General features: G+C 38.9%; 2 protein-coding genes across 3 annotated transcripts in view; one reads left to right on the top strand and one right to left on the bottom strand.

Annotated features, from left to right (window-relative positions):
- Positions 1 to 24,116, top strand: part of Abcb1a (ATP binding cassette subfamily B member 1A) — a 176,054-nt gene that overhangs the window by 41,390 nt on the left and 110,548 nt on the right. Inside the window, exon 2 of the mRNA XM_006235994.5 lies at positions 3,596 to 3,640. The gene's annotated coding sequence lies outside the window, so the exon portion shown is untranslated. The remainder of the gene's footprint in view (positions 1 to 3,595; positions 3,641 to 24,116) is intronic.
- Rundc3b (RUN domain containing 3B) overlaps positions 1 to 24,116 on the bottom strand; it is a 136,904-nt gene that overhangs the window by 107,338 nt on the left and 5,450 nt on the right. The window lies entirely within an intron of this gene.

The following is a 24,116-nucleotide window of genomic DNA, read 5'->3' as shown; positions in this document are numbered from 1 at the left end:
GCTCAGGAAGTATGGCTATGTTGGAGGAAATAGGTTATTAAAGGTGGCTTTTGAGAATTAAAAACTTCAAACCACTTCAAATTAGCTCTCTTGGCTTCCTACTGCTTGAAGTTTCTTAGCTTCTAGCTCCTGATTCACTCCTCCGGAAACATAAGCTCAAATAAACTCTTTCATTTATAGGTTACCTCAGTCACAGTGTTTTAACATAATGATAGAAAAGTAACTAATATAAAAGCATTTTTTAATTACTGATATTTTCAACTTATAATAGCCATGAATTAAAAAATATCTAGGAATAGTGTATGCGATGACTTGGAGGTGGAAGGGAAGGGGAAATGATGTAATTATCCTTTAAAATGTAAAATAATTAAATAGAAAATCCCATTTTAATTCCCATATTAAAAAATAGTTGCTGCTGGTGGTGTGTGCCTTTATTCCCAGCACTTAGGAGGCAGAGGTAAGCAGATCTCTGTAAGTTCAAGGTCAGCCTGCTCTGCAGAGTAAGATCCAGGAGAGTCAAGGCTACACAGAGAAACCCTGTATCGAAGAATAAACAAAACAAACAAAAAATTAAAAAGCAAAGTTTTAAACAAAAGTTGTCCTCAGAATAGTGACAGGAAGCTGCAAAAATTATTATAAAAATGTTCAGACTTGTTTTATGTCACTTGACACATCCCAGAGTCATTTTGGACCAGGGAGCCTCAACTAAGAAAATGCCTCCATCAGACTGGCATTCTATGGGCAATTCTATAGAACATTTTCTTAATTAGTAACTGATGTGAGGGCACAGTCCATTGTAGGCTGGGCTATCACTGGGTATCACTTGTGGTCCTGGGTGCTATAAGAAAGCAGGCTGAGCAAGAAGCAAACCAGTAAGTAGCACTCCACCAAGGCCTCCATATCAGCTCCTGCATCTAGGTTCCTGCCCTGTTTGAGTTCCTGTCCTGACTGTGGAACTGTCATAAATAAATCCTTTTACCCCCTGAGTTGCTTTGGTTAGGCTGCTTTCCTATAATCCTAGCTAGGAAAATGCAGAAACCACACAAAAATTACTGTAGTGGGAAAAATTAGATTATTTTTTGATATTTATACATTTTTGTTATCCCAAAATAATAAAAAATCTCTAATTAGCCAATTATAATATAGAAAAATGAAAAATAAAATAGTTTAGTATAAAATATTACAACTTAAAAATATTAGAAATATTGGGAATTAAAGTTCTTTACTTTCTTATAAAACAGGTATCAAGAGTACAATGAGTGACTGTCTCAAACTTCTTATGTAACCTTGGCAAACTGTCCTATTCCTTACTGAATTTCAATCAACTCAGTACTTTTAGCCAATCAAGCTCTCCTTCTCGAGTGCTACTGTGCAAACACATGTAAACATATGCTGTAGAGACTTAATGTAAAGAGTAGAATAATCTCTCCCACATAATACTTTTAACACTGTTTGGCTGCTGTTCTCTCTTCAGCAATAATGAAGTGGATTCCCTTTCTATGAAGTAGAAAGACAAATGGTTTGTTGTGTTTGCCAAATACAAAAGCATTGGAAAGTGCGGTGACAAAGCTGTTTTGGTATCTTTCATGAGCACCTACCAAGGTAGCTATGGCCCACAATGATCATGCCAGTTCTTCCTAGGTTAGTACTTCTCACTCACCACAAACAGTTAGTGTTAAACTAGATGAAGCCAGTCTTCAAACTGTTTCAATTGGGGGCTGGGGATTTAGCTCAGTGGTAGAGCGCTTACCTAGGAAGCGCAAGGCCCTGGGTTCGGTCCCCAGCTCCGAAAAAAAAAGAACCAAAAAAAAAAAAAAAAAACCTGTTTCAATTGGTGGTGATTGCCAACCCTGTATCCCTGACTTCAGTGCCATGAGACATCCCTGAGAGGTCCTTTAACAGGAAGTGTTTTGTCAGGGTCACTCCTTTGGGGATCTTCCATTTTTCTGTCACAACCACATTCTCAATGACATTAGCGCATGCATCTCTGCTAAGTTGCTAGAGATGATTATCTTGATCTTCTTGGACTGCATCAGTTGATCTTTCCTTATTCATAAAATTTGTTTGATAATTTTACACATGTATGTAATGAATTCTGGTTACTACCCACTCCCACTGTTTCTTATTTCCTTCCCACCCTTGCCAGCTCTTCTTATTCCCTACAAATCCCTTTCCGGATTGATGGTTTAGACATATGCATTAGAGCTGGTGGTCACATGATTAAAGACAAAGCTTCCTCTCATAGAATCTGTTGGTTGAAACTGACCAATGCCAGCAGGTGTAACTGATGTGACTTCATCATTGCCATGGCTGTCATACTTAGAAAATGACATCTCACCACTCCTCCCCCTCCAGCAGGTGTAACTGATGTGACTTCATCATTCCCATGGCTGTCATACTTAGAAAATGACATCTCACCACTCCTCCCCCTCCCTTCTAGCTCTTACATTCTTTTGGACCCCGCTTCTGAAATGAAGAAAGTGGTATACATGGTGTTTAGGGCTGATCCCTCGGCTAGCCTATACTCTTAGCACCTTACACAGTCCTTTTCTTTGCATTTACCTGATTATGGCGAAGAGATTCTCTAATTAAGGCCAAAAGTACCCTATGTCTGTGAATATATTTAGAAGGTAGTTTGATGTTGTCTGGTTAGCTAAGAAATAGTAGTAAGTTTTTTACTGGGTTTGTAAAATGGTGCATGTGTTCCTTCTTGTGGAACAAGCCTCAAATCTGATCTTGGAGAGGTTGGCTACCCCCATAACAATCCAATCTTGGAGAGGTTGGCTACCCCCATAACAATCTGATCTTGGAGAGGTTGGCTACCCCCATAACAATCCGATCTTGGAGAGGTTGGCTACCCCCATAACAATTCGGTCTTGGAGAGGTTGGTTACCCCCATAACAGTTGTGCTATTGTTATACTAATGGGCACCACTGGCCTGGCAGGTTGGTACGCAGCTCATTGAGTTCACAGGTAGGTTAAGTCCATTGATGCCTTACTTCTCCGGGAGCCTGCATACCACCTCTCAGCACTATGAAAACTAGGCAACTGGGAGCTTCCAGCTAAGTTCCAGCTTAATTCTCTAAATCTCGCATCTTGTAGGTGATACCTTCAACATTAAGGTCTTGTCAACTAGTTCTGGTAAGAAAATAAGTAGATAACCAAGGCTTGGTATCTCAGACCTGGCACTGGGGGTTCAATCAATGACCCACTACTCCTAGGATAAGCATATTATTTTATTCAGCTATAAAGAATGATGAAATTTAAAGGTAAATAGATGAAGCTGGAGAAATGGTACCAAGTGAGGTTACCCGGAACCAAAAAGACACACTGTTTGTTCTCTCTCATATGCAAATCTGAGCCTGTGATTCTATCTAGTTTGTGCGTTTAATTTAAAGAAAGAGTACCTCCAGACATATAGTGCACATACTTATGTGCAGGCAAAACATGTATACATACAAAACAAAACTAATGTCAAATTCTATGTTCTTCTGAAGGTGATTTAAATAGGTTTCTAAAATGAAACAAATAACATCTACCCCTATTGTTGACTTGAGAGGCAAATTTCTAAATGTTTTTCTCTAATTTTTATTAGGAGGAATGGAATAACAAAGGTGACTCTGTAAGCACATTCTTCAAGGTAAGAGAAAAACTACTGCTTTAGAAAAGTATGTCATTTGAAACAGTAATGCACACCATGAAGCAAATTGAACATATCTTCAAATAATTTTAACAATGTCTATTTCACCAAGAAGCTGGATTAGTATTTAGTTTCTTCTTTGACAGTGTGGCAAGCTTTCCTTATTTCTTTCCAGGCCGCAAGCACCTTTACCATGTGAACCATATCATTAGCCCAAGACTGACACTATTAATAAAGAGTGTACAAATTCAAAGATAACAGTTTTTTTCTTCTATCATTTCATATGTACACTATGCCCCTATAATCATGTGCACATACACAGCAAAAAGATATAAATCACAGCAATTATAAAACATTAAGTACAAGTAATAAGCATGATACCCGAAGATATTTGCTCAAATGGGATTAATCTTTCTTTTTTATATTTTATACCAAACATCTATTTTTTAAAAAAGAAATCAGAAATTTGCTTTCCTTTTTGAGCAATAATTTAAGAATTCTCAGCCATTGCATGTGCATTTTAATCTACCAAGAAAAAATTTAAATTAAAAGATATTTTCAATGTATTTTAAGCAGAGATATGCAGACTATAATGCACATATTATGTACAACCATTGCTGTATATGTACACCATGATTTGCCTGCTTCTGATTCTTTTAGATTTGTTTTCATTTTATGTACCTGAATGTTTGCCTGAAGAATGGCTATGCACTGCATGTACCCCAGTACTTGAGAAGGTCAGAAGAGTAAACCTTGGAACTGGAGTTACAAACAATTGTTAATCAAATATGGGTGCTGGGTATCGATCTAAGAGCAGTGATGCTCTTAATCACTTAGCCATCTCTCTAGTCTTCTATTTCTGGTTTTTAAATAGCTCTTGTTGTAACACAGATACATAAATATTACAACCATCTTTCCACATCTTTCTCATTTAGATAGAGTATTGATTGTTTTTCTCATCCTGGTTGCTGACATTCTCATAAAAGTTCTGAATTAACTTCTTTTATTCATCTAATTATATAACTCTTTTGAGGTACTTGATTATTTTAAATCAGACTTTTGAGTTCTTTGTCAGTTTTTTCATTTCTATATATTTGGATTCAATTCTTAAAGAGTTATAAATTACTGGAGTAATCTTGTTACCTTTTCTTTTTACATTTCTTGTGTTTCCATGAATTTATTTGAATAGGTTTCTGCTTAATGAGTATTCTTTTGAGGCCTCAATCCTACATACTACTCAAAGTGGAGAAAACAAACTACCATTAACAGTCACATCAACAACACAAACTCAGAATCAAAATAAAATAAAACCAATACCAAGTGGTCAACTTTGAGACCATATACAAATAATATCATATAGACTGAGACTGAGCAGATTGTGTTTATGTATTTAGAGGGGTGTGTGTGTGTGTGTGTGTGTGTGTGTGTGTGTGTTTAACACAATGACTAAAGAAAAAGAGGTCATGAATTTCAGAGTTTGCAAGATGGTCTTTGGGAGAGGTTGGAGAGAGGAAAGGGAAGGGGGAAAATGAGGTAAGTATAATTTCAAAAATAAAAATATTCTTAAAAGAATCTAGCTAGGTAGATGGTTAAATAGCGTTTATAGCTCAGTTTGAGCCTGAGTTTGGATCCCGACACCCTTATTAATAACTGGGCCTATCATCCCATATTGTAAAAGGCAGACAGAAGGATTCTGGGTCTTATTGCTGGCCAGTCTAATTCCAGGTTCAGCGAGATACCCTGTCCCAAGGAAGAGAGTGGAGAATAATAGAGAAGAACACTTGACATCCTTCTCTGTCCTCCACTTGTACCTGACACGTGTAAGCACACATTGTACATATATGTCACACAAAACATTTAATCTCTTTATTACAGCCACTATGATATCAGTAACCACAGAAAAGTAGAAAAATAATGTATACTATAAAGTTAAAATGTAATAAATATAACATATTAACAGTAAAAAATTGGACTCAAGAAAGATTTGGGAAAGGGGGAAAAGGTAGCATTAAATAAAAAAGATAAGGAAAAGAATGTGAAGACAAGGAAAGGAGCAAGAAATGAGAAATAAGGGGGAAAGTATATAAATTAAATGGTATTAATGTACAAAATGTTTTTAAAGAACTTTTATTTTGTGTATATGAGTGTTCTGTCTGCATGTGCATGTGTGACTACATGCATGCTGGGAGCCCAGGGGTCAGTAGATAGCAGATCCTACAACTGGAGTCACGGGCAGTTGTGAACTGTCATGTGGCTATTGGGAACTGAACCTAGATCCTCAGCAAGAGCAGTAAATGCCCTTAACCTCTGAGCCATCTTCCAACTCCCATAAAATATGGTGAAAGGTACCAGCAAGACAGCTCAGCAGAATAAGGTCATAGCCACACAACCCTGACACCTATGTTAGATCCCAGAATGTACTGAACCTGTGCAAACACCAGATGTGGTGGTTCATCTCTGTAATTCTAGCCCTGGTACTCCTATGGTAAGCTGGGTGGCTGAGACAAGAAAATAGCCAATCACCTATACCTCAGAACCCAGAAGGAATGAGAGAAAAGACTGGAAAAGTTCTCTTCTTCTGGCCTTCATATGCACAACCATTCATATTCCCCCTCCCTCTTTCTCTCTCTCTCTGTATGAGATATAATATAAAGTAAAAAATAATAATAAAATGTAAAAAAAGTTTTTCTTGAGAGTCTTCTGTGTCCTCTAACATTGGAATTCACCAGATCAAATTATGGATTCATAATTGGAGTCTACTGTATTTCCTCTGTGTTGTCACAACCACATGATGGTTTGAATACGCATGGTTCACTGTTTTTGAGTAGTCACCAAGGCATGGCACTATTAGGAGGTGAAGTGTTGTTGGAATAGGTGTGGCCTTGGTGGAGAAAGTATGTCATGGGGGGATGAAGGAGGAGGGTTCAAAAGCCTGTCATCCCAACCACCTCTCTCTTCTTGTTATATGCCAAATGTAAAACTCTCAGCTACTCTCCCAGCACCATGTCTGCCTAATGCTGTCATGCTTCCCTAGCACAGAAGGTGGGACCGGGTCCTGGGTATTGCAATGATAGGCCTATGTTGCTTATTCAGAGAATGTGGACTTTGGGACTTTGGATTAGGAAAGCAGTTAAATGCTTTAATCAAAGCTTAATGAGCCACCCTAGTACAAGCAGGGAACACAGTGGTGCTGAGAGCAATATAAATTATGATGGCTCAGCTCAAGAGGTTTCAAAGGAGAAGAATATTAATAAGTAGCCTGGAAACTGTTCTTGGGCTATTTTGGTGATGAATATGGCCACTTTCTTTACTTGTCCAAAAAATATACCCAGGACTAAATTGAAGAGTTTCTGGATTAATGGCAGTGAAGGAAGAGATTCAAAACATCCTAGTATTGTCTGTCCTTGGCTATGTATGAAGATCTCTTATGGGTTTCTGACTGCAGCCAGAGCTGACATACCTGAGAACAGAGGTAAAACCATCACTTCTACTCAGAGGGACCTACCTGGAGCCCTTAGGACACAGGAACCCAGGAGTAGTCTCAGAGAGGATCTGTCTCAGAAAGGATCCTTCCGGTTTAGGCCTGAGCCTGGCTGACCATGCCACAGCTCTCTGTACCCAGATCCCATGCAGAGAGAGCAGGACTCTTAGAAGTACTGACAATCCTGAGAGCACAGGGGAAACCACCACTTCTGCTCAAATTCCTTGCCCAAGAGGAACCCGCCTGGAACCCTCTGAACACAGGAACCTAGGAGAAGTCAGGGACAGGATCCTTCCAGTTTCAACCTACACCCAGAGCTGACCCTGTGACACAGCTCTTTGACACAGATCCAGATAGGAGAAAGTCAGTCTCCAGGATGGAAGATACACAGGCTTACAGGAGGGTCAAGCCACTCCTGTAAGAGACAACAAGACTAGCAAACACCAGAGATAACCAGACGGCCGGAGACAAGCACAAGAACCTAAGAAACAGAAACCAAGATTACCTGGAATCATCAGAACCCAGTTCTCCCACCAAAGCAAATACTGTATATCCCAAAATACCAAAGAAGCAAAACTTGATTTTAAAATCACATCTCAGGATGATGATACAGGACATCAAGAAGGACATAAATAACTCCCTTAAGGAAATACAGGACAACACATGTAAACGAGTAGAAGCCCTTAAAGAGGAAACGCAAACACTCCTTAAAGAATTGAAAACACTCTCTGCTCCCAGACCCCGTGAGAGAGAAACCCAACCGCCTGGTCAGGTGGGCACTCCTGAGGCTGCAGAGCGGAAGAGACCACCAACACTGCTCACCCCTGCCCACATCCCTGGCCCAAGAGGAAACTGTATAAGGCCTCTGGGCTCCCGTGGGGGAGGGCCCAGGAGCGGCAGGACCCCGCCGGACCCTGAAGGAAACAGACCAGATAAACAGTTCTCTGCACCCAAATCCCGTGGGAGGGAGAGCTAAACCTTCAGAGAGGCGGACAAGCCTGGGAAACCAGAAGAGACTGCTCCCTGCACACACATCTCGGACGCCAGAGGAAAAAGCCAAAGACCATCTGGAACCCTGGTGCACTGAAGCTCCCGGAAGGGGCGGCACAGGTCTTCCTGGTTGCTGCCCCTGCAGAGAGCCCCTGGGCAGCACCCCACGAGCAAACCTGAGCCTCGGGACCACAGGTAAGACCAAATTTTCTGCTGCAAGAAAGCTGCCTGGTGACCTCAAGACACAGGCCCACAGGAACAGCTGAAGACCTGTAGAGAGGAAAAACTACACGCCCGAAAGCAGAACACTCTGTCCCCATAACTGACTGAAAGAAAGGAAAACAGGTCTACAGCACTCCTGACACACAGGCTTATAGGACAGTCTAGCCACTGTCAGAAACAGCAGAACAAAGTAACACTAGAGATAATCTGATGGCGAGAGGCAAGCGCAGGAACCCAAGCAACAGAAACCAAGACTACATGCCATCATCGGAGCCCAATTCTCCCACCAAAACAAACATGGAATATCCAAACACACCAGAAAAGCAAGATCTAGTTTCAAAATCATATTTGATCATGATGCTGGAGGACTTCAAGAAAGACATGAACACACTTAGGGAAGCACAGGAAAACATTAATAAACAAGTAAAAGCCTACAGAGAGGAATCACAAAAATCCCTGAAAGAATTCCAGGAAAACACAATCAAACAGTTGAAGGAATTAAAAATGGAAATAGAAGCAATCAAGAAAGAACACATGGAAACAACCCTGGATATAGAAAACCAAAAGAAGAGACAAGGAGCTGTAGATACAAGCTTCACCAACAGAATACAAGAGATGGAAGAGAGAATCTCAGGAGCAGAAGATTCCATAGAAATCATTGACTCAACTGTCAAAGATAATGTAAAGCGGAAAAAGCTACTGGTCCAAAACATACAGGAAATCCAGGACTCAATGAGAAGATCAAACCTAAGGATAATAGGTATAGAAGAGAGTGAAGACTCCCAGCTCAAAGGACCAGTAAATATCTTCAACAAAATCATAGAAGAAAACTTCCCTAACCTAAAAAAAGAGATACCCATAGACATACAAGAAGCCTACAGAACTCCAAATAGATTGGACCAGAAAAGAAACACCTCCCGTCACATAATTGTCAAAACACCAAACGCACAAAATAAAGAAAGAATATTAAAAGCAGTAAGGGAAAAAGGTCAAGTAACATATAAAGGGAGACCTATCAGAATCACACCAGACTTCTCGCCAGAAACTATGAAGGCCAGAAGATCCTGGACTGATGTCATACAGACACTAAGAGAACACAAATGCCAGCCCAGGTTACTGTATCCAGCAAAACTCTCAATTAACATTGATGGAGAAACCAAGATATTCCATGACAAAACCAAAGTTACACAATATCTTTCTACAAATCCAGCACTACAAAGGATAATAAATGGTAAAGCCCAACATAAGGAGGCAAGCTATACCCTAGAAGAAGCAAGAAACTAATCGTCTTGGCAACAAAACAAAGAGAATGAAAGCACACAAACATAACCTCACATCCAAATATGAATATAACAGGAAGCAATAATCACTATTCCTTAATATCTCTCAATATCAATGGCCTCAACTCCCCAATAAAAAGACATAGATTAACAAACTGGATACGCAACGAGGACCCTGCATTCTGCTGCCTACAGGAAACACACCTCAGAGACAAAGACAGACACTACCTCAGAGTGAAAGGCTGGAAAACAACTTTCCAAGCAAATGGTCAGAAGAAGCAAGCTGGAGTAGCCATTCTAATATCAAATAAAATCAATTTCCAACTAAAAGTCATCAAAAAAGATAAGGAAGGACACTTCATATTCATCAAAGGAAAAATCAACCAAGATGAACTCTCAATCCTAAATATCTATGCCCCAAATACAAGGGCACCTACATACGTAAAAGAAACCTTACTAAAGCTCAAAACACACATTGCACCTCACACAATAATAGTGGGAGATTTCAACACCCCACTCTCATCAATGGACAGATCATGGAAACAGAAATTAAACAGTGATGTAGACAGACTAAGAGAAGTCATGAGCCAAATGGACTTAACGGATATTTATAGAACATTCTATCCTAAAGCAAAAGGATATACCTTCTTCTCAGCTCCTCATGGTACTTTCTCCAAAATTGACCATATAATTGGTCAAAAAACGGGCCTCAACAGGTACAGAAAGATAGAAATAATCCCATGCGTGCTATCGGACCACCACGGCCTAAAACTGGTCTTCAATATTAATAAGGGAAGAATGCCCACATATACGTGGAAATTGAACAATGCTCTACTCAATGATAACCTGGTCAAGGAAGAAATAAAGAAAGAAATTAAAAACTTTTTAGAATTTAATGAAAATGAAGATACAACATACTCAAACTTATGGGACACAATGAAAGCTGTGCTAAGAGGAAAACTCATAGCGCTGAGTGCCTGCAGAAAGAAACAGGAAAGAGCATATGTCAGCAGCTTGACAGCACACCTAAAAGCTCTAGAACAAAAAGAAGCAAATACACCCAGGAGGAGTAGAAGGCAGGAAATAATCAAACTCAGAGCTGAAATCAACCAAGTAGAAACAAAAAGGACCATAGAAAGAATCAACAGAACCAAAAGTTGGTTCTTTGAGAAAATCAACAAGATAGATAAACCCTTAGCCAGACTAACGAGAGGACACAGAGAGTGTGTCCAAATTAACAAAATCAGAAATGAAAAGGGAGACATAACTACAGATTCGGAGGAAATTCAAAAAATCATCAGATCTTACTATAAAAACCTATATTCAACAAAATTTGAAAATCTTCAGGAAATGGACAATTTCCTAGACAGATACCAGGTATCGAAGTTAAATCAGGAACAGATAAACCAGTTAAACAACCCCATAACTCCTAAGGAAATAGAAGCAGTCATTAAAGGTCTCCCAACCAAAAAGAGCCCAGGTCCAGACGGGTTTAGTGCAGAATTCTATCAAACCTTCATAGAAGACCTCATACCAATATTATCCAAACTATTCCACAAAATTGAAACAGATGGAGCCCTACCGAATTCCTTCTACGAAGCCACAATTACTCTTATACCTAAACCACACAAAGACACAACAAAGAAAGAGAACTTCAGACCAATTTCCCTTATGAATATCGACGCAAAAATACTCAATAAAATTCTGGCAAACCGAATTCAAGAGCACATCAAAACAATCATCCATCATGATCAAGTAGGCTTCATCCCAGGCATGCAGGGATGGTTTAATATACGGAAAACCATCAACGTGATCCATTATATAAACAAACTGAAAGAACAGAACCACATGATCATTTCATTAGATGCTGAGAAAGCATTTGACAAAATTCAACACCCCTTCATGATAAAAGTCCTGGAAAGAATAGGAATTCAAGGCCCATACCTAAACATAGTAAAAGCCATATACAGCAAACCAGTTGCTAACATTAAACTAAATGGAGAGAAACTTGAAGCAATCCCACTAAAATCAGGGACTAGACAAGGCTGCCCACTCTCTCCCTACTTATTCAATATAGTTCTTGAAGTTCTAGCCAGAGCAATCAGACAACAAAAGGAGATCAAAGGGATACAGATCGGAAAAGAAGAGGTCAAAATATCACTATTTGCAGATGACATGATAGTATATTTAAGTGATCCCAAAAGTTCCACCAGAGAACTACTAAAGCTGATAAACAACTTCAGCAAAGTGGCTGGGTATAAAATTAACTCAAATAAATCAGTTGCCTTCCTCTATACAAAAGAGAAACAAGCCGAGAAAGAAATTAGGGAAACGACACCCTTCATAATAGACCCAAATAATATAAAGTACCTCGGTGTGACTTTAACCAAGCAAGTAAAAGATCTGTACAATAAGAACTTCAAGACACTGAGGAAAGAAATTGAAGAAGACCTCAGAAGATGGAAAGATCTCCCATGCTCATGGATTGGCAGGATTAATATAGTAAAAATGGCCATTTTACCAAAAGCAATCTACAGATTCAATGCAATCCCCATCAAAATACCAATCCAATTCTTCAAAGAGTTAGACAGAACAATTTGCAAATTCATCTGGAATAACAAAAAACCCAGGATAGCTAAAGCTATCCTCAACAATAAAAGGACTTCAGGGGGAATCACTATCCCTGAACTCAAGCAGTATTACAGAGCAATAGTGATAAAAACTGCATGGTATTGGTACAGAGACAGACAGATAGACCAATGGAATAGAATTGAAGACCCAGAAATGAACCCACACACCTATGGTCACTTGATTTTTGACAAAGGAGCCAAAACCATCAAATGGAAAAAAGATAGCATTTTCAGCAAATGGTGCTGGTTCAACTGGAGGGCAACATGTAGAAGAATGCAGATCGATCCATGCTTATCACCCTGTACAAAGCTTAAGTCCAAGTGGATCAAGGACCTCCACATCAAACCAGACACACTCAAACTAATAGAAGAAAAACTAGGGAAGCATCTGGAACACATGGGCACTGGAAAAAATTTCCTGAACAAAACACCAATGGCTTATGCTCTAAGATCAAGAATCGACAAATGGGATCTCATAAAACTGCAAAGCTTCTGTAAGGCAAAGGACACTGTGGTTAGAACAAAACGGCAACCAACAGATTGGGAAAAGATCTTTACCAATCCTACAACAGATAGAGGCCTTATTTCCAAAATATACAAAGAACTCAAGAAGTTAGACCGCAGGGAAACAAATAACCCTATTAAAAAATGGGGTTCAGAGCTAAACAAAGAATTCACAGCTGAGGAATGCCGAATGGCGGAGAAACACCTAAAGAAATGTTCAACATCTTTAGTCATAAGGGAAATGCAAATCAAAACAACCCTGAGATTTCACCTCACACCAGTGCGATTGGCTAAGATCAAAAACTCAGGTGACAGCAGATGCTGGCGAGGATGTGGAGAAAGAGGAACACTCCTCCATTGTTGGTGGGATTGCAGACTGGTAAAACCATTCTGGAAATCAGTTTGGAGGTTCCTCAGAAAATTGGACATTGAACTGCCTGAGGATCCAGCTATACCTCTCTTGGGCATATACCCAAAAGATGCCTCAACATATAAAAGAGACACGTGCTCCACTATGTTCATCGCAGCCTTATTTATAATAGCCAGAAAATGGAAAGAACCCAGATGCCCTTCAACAGAGGAATGGATACAGAAAATGTGGTACATCTACACAATGGAATATTACTCAGCTATCAAAAACAACGAGTTTATGAAATTCGTAGGCAAATGGTTGGAACTGGAAAATATCATCCTGAGTGAGCTAACCCAATCACAGAAAGACATACATGGTATGCACTCATTGATAAGTGGCTATTAGCCCAAATGCTTGAATTACCCTAGATCCCTAGAACAAAGGAAACTCAAGACGGATGATCAAAATGTGAATGCTTCACTCCTTCTTTAAATGAGGAAAAAGAATACCCTTGGCAGGGAAGGGAGAGGCAAAGATTAAAACAGAGACTGAACGAACACCCATTCAGAGCCTGCCCCACATGTGGCCCATACATATACAGCCACCCAATTAGACAAGATGGATGAAGCAAAGAAGTGCAGACCGACAGGAGCCGGATGTAGATCGCTCCTGAGAGACACAGCCAGAATACAGCAAATATAGAGGCGAATGCCAGCAGCAAACCACTGAACTGAGAATAGGTCCCCTATTGAAGGAATCAGAGAAAGAACTGGAAGAGCTTGAAGGGACTCGAGACCCCAAAAGTACAACAATGCCAAGCAACCAGAGCTTCCAGGGACTAAGCCACTACCTAAAGACTATACATGGACTGACCCTGGACTCTGACCCCATAGGTAGCAATGAATATCCTAGTAAAAGCACCAGTGGAAGGGGAAGCTCTGGGTCCTGCTAAGACTGAACCCCCAGTGAACTAGTCTATGGGGGGAGGGCGGCAATGGGGGGAGGGTTGGGAGGGGAACACCCATAAGGAAGGGGAGGGGGGAGGGGGATATTTGCCCGGAAACCGGGAAAGGGAATAACACTCGAAATGTATATAAGAAATACTCAAGTTAATAAAAAAAAAAAAAAAAAAACAAGAAATGCATGTAAATGAGGGTTGTTCAGCACTTGTGAATATCCTAAGGCTTTCAAAAAAAATCTTCAAGTCATTCAAAGCCCACAAACTGTTCAATTATCACAGGAGAGAGATGTCTGGATTTAATGCTGGCGGTTCTTGCCTCTCCTCATCTCCCTGTTTCTTCTCCACTTTTCCAAAGCTTTAATCTCTTCCTTTCTGCCTTCAAATATTCATAGAATCCTTTATCTTGACTAAGCTATGACCCTGCTCAGCCATTTTCAGTAGCTATCATCAAATACTGTCTTCTCAAACTGCCGTGTCTGGTTTCTTGAATAAGATTCAGGCTTTTGTATCTGTGGAATCCATTCCCCTTAACTAGGCTTCCTGGTCTGGCCTCAGTGGGAGAAGATCCACCTAACCCTGCAGACATTTGATGTACCCCAGTAAGGATACCCAGGGGAGTCCCCATCATCTCAGAGGAGATGGGGAATGGGGAGGGGAAAGATGTGAGGTGGGTAGTGATCAGGATATAAAATGAATAAATAAATAATGGAAAAAAAAAAGAATTGAAAACACAAAATCAAATTGTCAAAATCAATTGTCTCCTTCTCTTAAATAAAAAACCAGAGACTCATGGCCAAAGGTGGTGAGTTCTGCTGCTTGCAGTAACTGGACCATGACCCCCTTGTTCTACTACATTATCACTAGCTTCCTCTTTTCTACTCCTTCACTGCCTAAACTTGGCTGTCCTGGATCTTGCTCTGTAGATTGACCTTGAATTTAGAGGTCCATGTTCCTGTCTCCTGGGACTACAGGTTTGTACTAAGTTGCCTGGACCTAACTTAGCTGATCTTAGATGGTCTTGCCCTAGGTCATTACTCCCTTAATTCAATTTCAATATTCTTGAACACAGGATTCAGCTCCATTTCACTTCTCCATATCCCTGTAATACTTGAACCATATATTTTGTATTTTTTTCTTCCTCAATTTTCCTTTTTTCATTAAAATGGTCTTCATGAGACTTAATCAGAGAACAAAGAGAATGATGGGCATTTCTGAGAATTCCTTTCTCAGTGCAATTAATAACCTTAGCCCCAGGCAGACTCTTTAGACAAGGGCAAAAAACAGCCATATTCTTCACCAAAATACCATAAAAGAAGACTTCACAGCAAATGCCGAAATTCTTTTCCTCTGAAACCTCTTGGGGCAGGCCTGCACAGTCATTCAAATGACTCTTTTTTTTTCTTTTTTCTTTTTCTTTTTTTTTCGGAGCTGGGGACCTAACCCAGGGCCTTGCGCTTGCTAGGCAAGCACTCTACCACTGAGCTAAATCCCTCACCTCTCAAATGACTCTTAAATAACAAAAATTTCCACATGCCTAATAAGATAGCCCATTAAGCACCATTTAAAGCGTTCCACTGCTTTCCAAATCCAAAGTTCCAAAATCCATATTCTTCCAAACAAAAGCAATACCCCACTCCTTAGTACAAACTTCTGTCTTTGTTAGGGTTTTAGTTCCATCCATTTGCCTATGAATTTCATGAAGTCATTGTTTTTGATAGCTGAGTAGTCCTCCACTGTGTAGATGTACCACATTTTCTGTATCCATTCCTCTGCTGAAGGGCATCTGGGTTCTTTCCAGCTTCTGGCTATTATAAATAAGGCTAATAGGAGCATAGTGGAGCATGTGTCTTTATTATATGTTAGAGCATCATTTGGGTTTATGTCCAGGAGGGGTACAGTTGGGTCCTCAGGAAGTGCAATGTCAAATTTTCTGAGGAACCTCTGGATTGATTTCCAGAGTAGATGTGCCAGCTTGCAATCCCACCAACAATGGAGGAGTGTTCCTCCTTCTCCACATCCTCACCAGCATCTATTGTCACAATTGTTTTATCTTAGCCATTCTGACTGGTGTGAAGTGGAATCTCAGGGTTGTTTTAATTTACATTTCCCTGATGATTAAGGATGTGGAACATTTCTTTAGGTACTTCTCAGCCATTCAAGATTCCTAATCTGAGAATTCTTTGTTTAGATCTATATCCCATTTTTAATATGGTTATTTAATTCTCTGAAGTCTAACTTCTTGAGTTCTTTGTATATTTTGGATATTAGCCCTCTACAGGATGTATGATTGATAAAGATCTTTTTCCAATCTGTTGGTTGCTGGTTTGTCCTAATGAGAGTGTCCTTTGCCTTACATAGGCTTTGCAGATTTATGAGGTCCCATTTGTTGACTCTTGACCTTAGAGCATAAGCCATTGGTGTTGTGCTCAGGAAATGTCCCCCAGTGCCCATATGTTCGACTCTTCCCCACTTTTTCTTCTATTAATTTAACTGTATCTGGTTTTATGTGGAGGTCCTTGATCCACTTGGACTTAAGCTTTCTACAGGGTGATAAGAATGGATCCATTTGCATTCTTCTACAAGCTGACCTCCAGTTGAACCAGCATCATTAGTTGAAAATGCTATCTTTTTTCCACTGGATGGTTTTAGTTTCTTTGTCAAATATCAAGTTACCATAGGTATGTAACTGGGTCTTCATTTCTATTCCACTGATCTACCTGCCTGTCTCTATATTAATACAATACAGTCTTTATGACTATTGCTCTATAATACTGCTTGAGGTCAGGGATGGTGATTCCCTCAAAAGTTCTTTTATTGCTAAGGATAGTTTCCACTAATCTGGGTTTTCATTATTCCAAATTTGGAAGTTTGATGGGGATTGCACTGAATCTGTAGATTGCTTTTGGCAAAAATGGCCATTTTTTCTATATTAATCCTGCCAATCCATGAGATGGGCCTTTCCATCTTCTGAAATCTTCTTAGATTTCTTTCTTCAGAGACTTGAAGTTCTTGTCTTAGAGATCTTTCACTTTCGTGGTTAGAGTCACACCAAGGTATTTTACATTATTTGGGACTATTATGAAGGGTGTTTTTTCCCTAATTTCTTTCTCAGCCTGTTCATCCTTTGAGTACGGGAAGGCTACTGATTTGTTTCTGTTAATTTTATACCCAAAACTTTGCTGAAGTTGTATATCGGAGCTTAGGACTTCTCTGGGATCAATTATGAATACTATCATATCATCTGCAAATAGTGATATTTTGAATTATTTTTCCACTTTGTATCCCTTTGACCTTCTTGTGTTGTCTGATTGCTTTAGCCAGGACTTCCAGTACTATACTGAATAGATAGAGTGGGCAGCCTTGTCTAGTTCCTGATTTCAATGGGATCGCTTCAAGTTTCTCTCCAATTAGTTTGATGTTGGCTACTCATTTGATGTATATTGCTTTTACTATGTTTACGAATGGACCTTGAGTTCCTGAACTTTCCAAGACTTTTATCATGAAGGGGTATTGAATTTTGTCAAATGCTTTTTCAGCATGTAATGAGATGATCATGTGTATTTTTTTTCTTTGAGTTTGTTTATATAGTGGATTCCATTGATGGGTTTCTATATATTGAATGATCCCTGCATTCCTAGAATGAAGCCTACTTGATCATGATGGATGATCATTTCAATGTGTAGATCAATGTAGTAGGATCTGATGATATTTTGAATTTCCTCAGATTCTGTTGTTATGTCTCCCTTTTCATTTCTGATTTTGTTAATTTGGATACTCTCTCTGTGCCATCTGGTTAGTCTGGCTAAGGGTTTTTCTATCTTGTTGATTTTCTCATGAGCCAGCTCCTGGTATTGTTGATTCTTTGTATAATCCTTTTTGTTCCTATTTGGTTGATTTCAGCCCCGAGTTTGATTATTTCCTGCCTTCTACACATCTTGGGTATATTTGCTTCTTTTTGTTGTAGAGCTTTTAGGTGTGCTGTCAAGCTGCGAATGTATGCTCTCTCCTGTTTTTTCTGGAGGCACTCAGAGCTATGAGTTTTCCTCTTAGCACTGTCTTCATTGTGCCCCATAAGTTTGAGTATGCTGTGTCTTCATTTTCATTAAATTCTAAAAAGTCTCTCTTTCTTAATTTCTTTCTTTATTTCTTCCTTGACCAAGTTGTCATTGAGTAGAGCGTTGTTCAGCTTCCATGTGTATGTGGGCTTTCTGTTGTTATTGTTGTTATTGAAGACCAGCCTTAGGCCATGGTGATCTGATAGGATGCGTGGGATTATTTCAGTCTTCTTGTATCTGTTGAGGCCTGTTTTGTGACTGATTATATGGCCAGTTTTGGAGAAGGTACCATGAGGTATTGAGAAGAAGGTATATTCTTTTGTTTTTGGATGACATGTTCTATAGTTATCTGTTAATCCATTTGGTTCATAACTTCTGTTAGTTTCTCTGTGTCTGTGTTTAGTTTCTGTTCCCATGATCTGTCCATTGATGAGAGTGGGGTGTTGAAGTCTCCCACTGTTATTGTGTGAAGTGCAATGTGTGCTTTGAGCTTTAGTAAGGTTTCTTTATGAGTGTAGGCGCTCTTGCATTTGGAGCATATATATTCAGGACTGAGAGTTCATCTTGGTGGATTTGTCCTTTGAAGTGTCCTTCCTTATCTTTTTTGATGGCTTTTGGGTTGAAAGTCAATTTTATTCTATATTAGAATGGCTACTCCAGCTTGTTTCTGCAGACCATTTGCTTGGAAAATTGTTTTCTAGCCTTTTACTCTGAGGTAGTGCTGTCTTTGTCCCTGAGGTGTGTTTCCTGTATACAGCCAAATGTTGGTTCCTCTTTAAGTATCCAGTCTTTTAGTCTATGTCTGTTGGGGAATTGAGTCTATTGATGTTGAAAGATATTAGGGACCAATCATTGTTTTTTCCTGTTATTTTTGTTGTTACAGGTAGAATTATGTTTGTGTGTCTCTCTTCTTTTGGTTTCATTGGAAGATTACTTTCTTGCTTTTTCTAGGGTGTAATGAAACCAAAAGAAGAGAAACACACAAACATAATCCATCCTTGTTTTGGGGTTTTTCCATCTATTATCCTTTGTAGTGCTGGATTTGTGGAAAGATATTTTGTAAACTTGGTTTTGTCATGAAATAACTTGGTTTCTCCATCTATGATAATTGACAGTTTTCCTGGATATTGTAGTCTTGGCTGGCATTTGTGTTCTCTTAGTGACTGTATGACATCTGCCCAGGATCTTCTAGACTTCATAGTCTCTGATATAATTCTGATAGGTCTGCCTTTATATGTTACTTGACCTTTTTCCCTTACAACTTTTAATATTCTTTGTTTTGTGCATTTGGTGTTCTGACTATTATGTGACAGTAGGAATTTCTTTTCTGGTCCAATCTGGAGTTCTTTAGGCATTTTGTATGTTTATGGGCATCTCTTTCTTTAGGTTAGGGAAGTTTTCTTCTACAATTTTGTTAAAGATATTTACTGATCCTTTAAGTTGGGAGTCTCCCCTCTCTTCCATACCTATTATCCTTAGGTTTGATCTTCTCCTCGTGTCCTGGATTTCCTGGATGTTTTGGGTTAGGAGCTTTTTGTGTTTTACATTATCTTTGATGGTTATGTCGATTTTCTATGGTATCTTCTGCCCCTGAGATTCTCTCTTCTATCTCTTATATTCTGTTGGTGATACTTGTGTCTATGACATGTGATCACTTCCCTAGGTTTTCTATCTCAAGGGTTGTCTCCTTTTGTGCTTTCTTTATTGTTTCTATTTCCATTTTTAAATCCTGGATAGTTTTGTTCAATTCCTTCACATGTTTCATTGTGTTTTCCTGTAATTTTTAAGGGATTTTTTGTGTTTCCTCTTTAAGGGCTTCTACTTGTTTACCTGTGTTGCTCTGTATTTCTTTAAGGGAGTTAATAATGCCCTTCCTAAAGTCTTCTATTATCATCATGAGATGTGATTTAAAATCCAAATCTTGGTTTTCCCATGTGTTGGGATATCCAGTATTTGCTTTGGTGAGAGAACTGGGCTCTGATGATACCAATTAGTCTTGGTTTCTGTTACTTAGTTCCTGCACTTGCTTCTTGCCATCAGGTTGTCTCTGGTGTTAGCTTGTCTTGCTATCTCTGACAGTGGCTTGACCCTCATTTAAGCCTGTGTGTCAGCACTCCTGTAGACCTGTTTTCTTTCAGTCATATCTTGGAACAGAGAGCTGCCTCCTGGGTTTGTGTGTCCTAAAGCCTCAAAGCTATTCGCTTGGAGCAGAAGAGTTGGTCTTACCACTGCTCTCATATGTGTCAGCACTCCAGGTGTATGGCTTTCAGCTCTGGGCTCAGGCAGAAACCAGAGGGGTCCAGCCCCTGCCTGATCCTAGGTTCATGTATCCAGAGTGCACTAGGCAGGTTAGTCTTGGGTCAGGAATGTAAGCAGAAGTGGCCATCACCTCTGAGCTCTCAGGATTGTCTGCACTTCTGAGAGTTCAGCTCTCTAATCCATGGGATTTGGATACAGAGGGCTGTGGGAGCTGTTCAGCTCTGTGGGAGCTGTTCAGCTTTGGGTGCAGTCAGAAACCAGAAGTGTCTCTTTTTTAGAGGACTTCTGCCTTTGTATGTCCTGAGGCCACCAGGCGGGTTGCTAGGAACAGAAGAGTTGGTCTTACCTCTGCTCTCAGGTGTGTCAGAGCTCCTGGTGACTGGCTGTCGGCTCTTGGAGCAGGCAGAAACTGGACAGGTCCTGCCTCTGACTGTTCCTAGGTTCCTGTGCCCAGAGGGCACAGAGGGCACTAGGCAGGTTCCTCTTGGGTCAGGAATGTGGGCAGAAGTAGTTGTGTCCTCTGAGTTCTCAGGATTGTCTGCACTTCTGCAAGACCAGCTCTCTTTCCCATGGGATTTGGGTCCTCCTTTTTTAAAAATTTCTTCTTACAGAAGTTTCCCAACCAAATGCTGTGTCAAGGTATCCAAGATTGCTGGCCAAACACTACTGACCTACGATGACTGTTCACTGTTTTCAGGTCCACAGACAAACTCATTTTCAAATAAGAGGCCTTCTTACAACATGGTGTCTGTTTATCACACTCTGAGAAAAACATTCCATTTCTAATGCTGGCCTCCAAAACAACCCAACTCACCTCCACACAGACACATTCCCTAGATGTAAGGCTTTTGAGTACTATGAGCTTATCATCCTGCGGCTAGAATTAGCACAGTCTGTTTTCCCCAGAGTTTTTAGCTTTGCCCTCCTCCCAGGTCAGGCTGGAGCTATGAATGTCATCATTCTGTTTCTCTGTGCTTTTTAAGCTGCCCCTTCATTACTTTTTTTTACTCTCAATGCTATTTTGACAATTTTAGCAATTGCCAAAGTAGCTTTGAAGAAAGTAGCTTTGTCAGAGATATAAATGGATATATCATGATGACAAGGGCATCAAGCAAGAAGGAAAAGATCACCATAATTAACATACTAAAACCACAATTCTATATGTATAATAAAATGGAAAAATAGATCTAACCTCTATACTCTATCACCTCTATTATATTACTAGGCAGACTTTAATCTCAGCACTTAGAAGGCAGAGGCAGATGGAACTCTATGAGTTTGAGGCCAGCCTGGTCTATAGAGTGAGTTTCAAGACAGCCAAACCCTGAAGTGAAAAACCAAATAAATAAATAAATAAATAAATAATAAATAAATAAATGGACATACAAGTTATAAAATATACAACACTCTACATATAAATGGCATACATAGAACAAGCAATCAACGGAACATGCAAATGCATAGAAAACACTGATGGAAACTAGCCATATGTTATATCATAAAGCAAACATCAACAAAATTTCAAAAGCTCAAAGTCTTTCAGAATATAATCTTTACAGAGTAGAATTAAGTTTAAAATGTAAGTAAAAGGTAACTAGAAGACATGGAAATTATAGCTCTATTTTAAAAATAATCCATGATTAGATAGAGTAAAATCAACAAAATCCAAAAATAGTTGGTTCTTTGAAAAAAAAATCAATCCCACAATAAGCCTTAGTAAGGAAAACAATGAGGAATATGCAGATTTCAGGATTAGGAGTGGTAAATCTCTACAGATCTTTTTTAACCAAGAAAAAGTCATTAGCACGCTGCACTTAGGAGATGCTGAAGCAGATGGATACTGAGTTTGAGGTATCTAGGCTACATATTCAGTAAGATCCTATCTCAATATGTGTGTGTGTGTGTGTGTGTGTGTGTGTGTGAGAGAGAGAGAGAGAGAGAGAGAGAGATATTAAGTGAAACCTCAATATATAGAGAGATAGAGATATATAGATATAGGAATGTATTCCCTGAAAAGAAATTACTAAAAATGAGGAAGAAAACCAGCAATCTGAATTGGTAAAATCTACTAAATGAAGTCAACCTGTTAATAATCTTCCCACGGAGATTTTGTTTATTTCCACAAGGAGATTTATGGTCTGGATTGCTACCTAGTGAACTGCCCTGTGTATTACAGAAGGAAATAATGTCAATCTTATAAAACCTATGTAAACCTATGGCAAAAAAAGCAACCTTGATAAAACTAGATGAGGACTTGATAAGAAAGGACAAATATAGACTAGTCTCTCCCATGAGCAAATATGTAGAAGTAATCCAAATATTGACTCAGCTGTATGCAAAGAAATCTCAAAAACATAAGCTACCTAATGGTTTTATTCCAAGGTAGTAAGACATGTAAAATTCAAACAACAGAATTCAGTCTATGCACAGGAAAATAGGGATGGGCATCATGTTTAATCTTGTTAGCCAAGAAAGATTTGGTATCTACTTAAGATAAACATTCCCAGGAATCTAGAAATAGTAGAGAAGTAAGTAAAATCTGCTGCAAACGCCCACGAAGTCATAAAATCCTTAATGTTTTCTGTAACACTGTGTTAAGGATCCTAGCCAATGTAGTAAGTAGTAAGACAAGAAGTAAAACAGATAAAGATTGACAAATGAAGAAATAAAGCATGTGAGTTTTGATCAATCTTAGAAATTCTGATAGAATCATTAAATAAATCTATTTAAAGCTAGAATGTTTAAAGACCAATTCTATGTCTTCATACTAGCAAAAATGGGGAAATATAATGATTTTGGTTATAATAATAGAAATATATCCAATATACATGAATACATTTGACAATGGATTTATAATGCCTATGTATTCGAAACAAATGCCTATTCCTGAGAAGATATTATTTAAATATATGAAGATATTTACTACATCCATTTATTGTGATCATATGTTTCAATATTATAAAGATGAAAGATTATCAAAAATGACTTGTACGATCAGTTCAAGCATAAGGAGAGTCCCAGATCCCTATGGATAGTTAATGGTTGTTGGAGGAGGTGTCATATTCTTCAGTGGTATATATATATCTCCACTGTTAAGATGCCCATGTTCATTCTACTGATGGTTATTTATGCAATCCGAACTAAGTTCAGTGGGTCACAACAAAACAAAGCAAGCACACAAATAAATGACATATATTACAAAGGAGATTTCTTGGGTAGAAGGTGTCCAAAAAGGAGTGTAAGGGAGATAAGAGAGAATAATGTAGGCACATAAAATGACCGAACTACACTACATACATATTTAAAATGGTAGTTCTTAAACACACAGAATGATTTTCATGGAAACTGGTAAGTTGATTCGCACAATTTATCTGGCAACAAGCTAAGAATAGGATTATCTTCAAATATAAAGCTATAAAACTTTATTATCAAACAGCAAGACATATTATAAGTAATAGTTGTTAAGATGGTATTATATCATTTCAAGAAGAAACTAGTAGACTGATGAAATCAAAGAGCCCAGAAATAGAGGCAAGGCGGTTCTATTATTTAAGACAAAAGTAATACTTGAAGGTATTGGATAAAATATGATCCTTTCAACTAGTTCACCTGATTTTTTAAGGACAATATTTAGTCCTGGTCCCCACATTTAACACCACAAATACAAATAATCTGCAGATGGATTGTTGATATAAATGCAAAAGACAAAACAACAGAGCTTTAGAAGAAAACAAGAATATTT

Source organism: Rattus norvegicus, chromosome 4 (genome assembly GCF_036323735.1).
Source record: "Rattus norvegicus strain BN/NHsdMcwi chromosome 4, GRCr8, whole genome shotgun sequence".
NCBI classification, from domain to species: Eukaryota; Metazoa; Chordata; class Mammalia; order Rodentia; family Muridae; genus Rattus; species Rattus norvegicus.
Note: the sequence above shows the minus strand (reverse complement) of the source record. Positions and strands in the feature narration are given on the sequence as shown.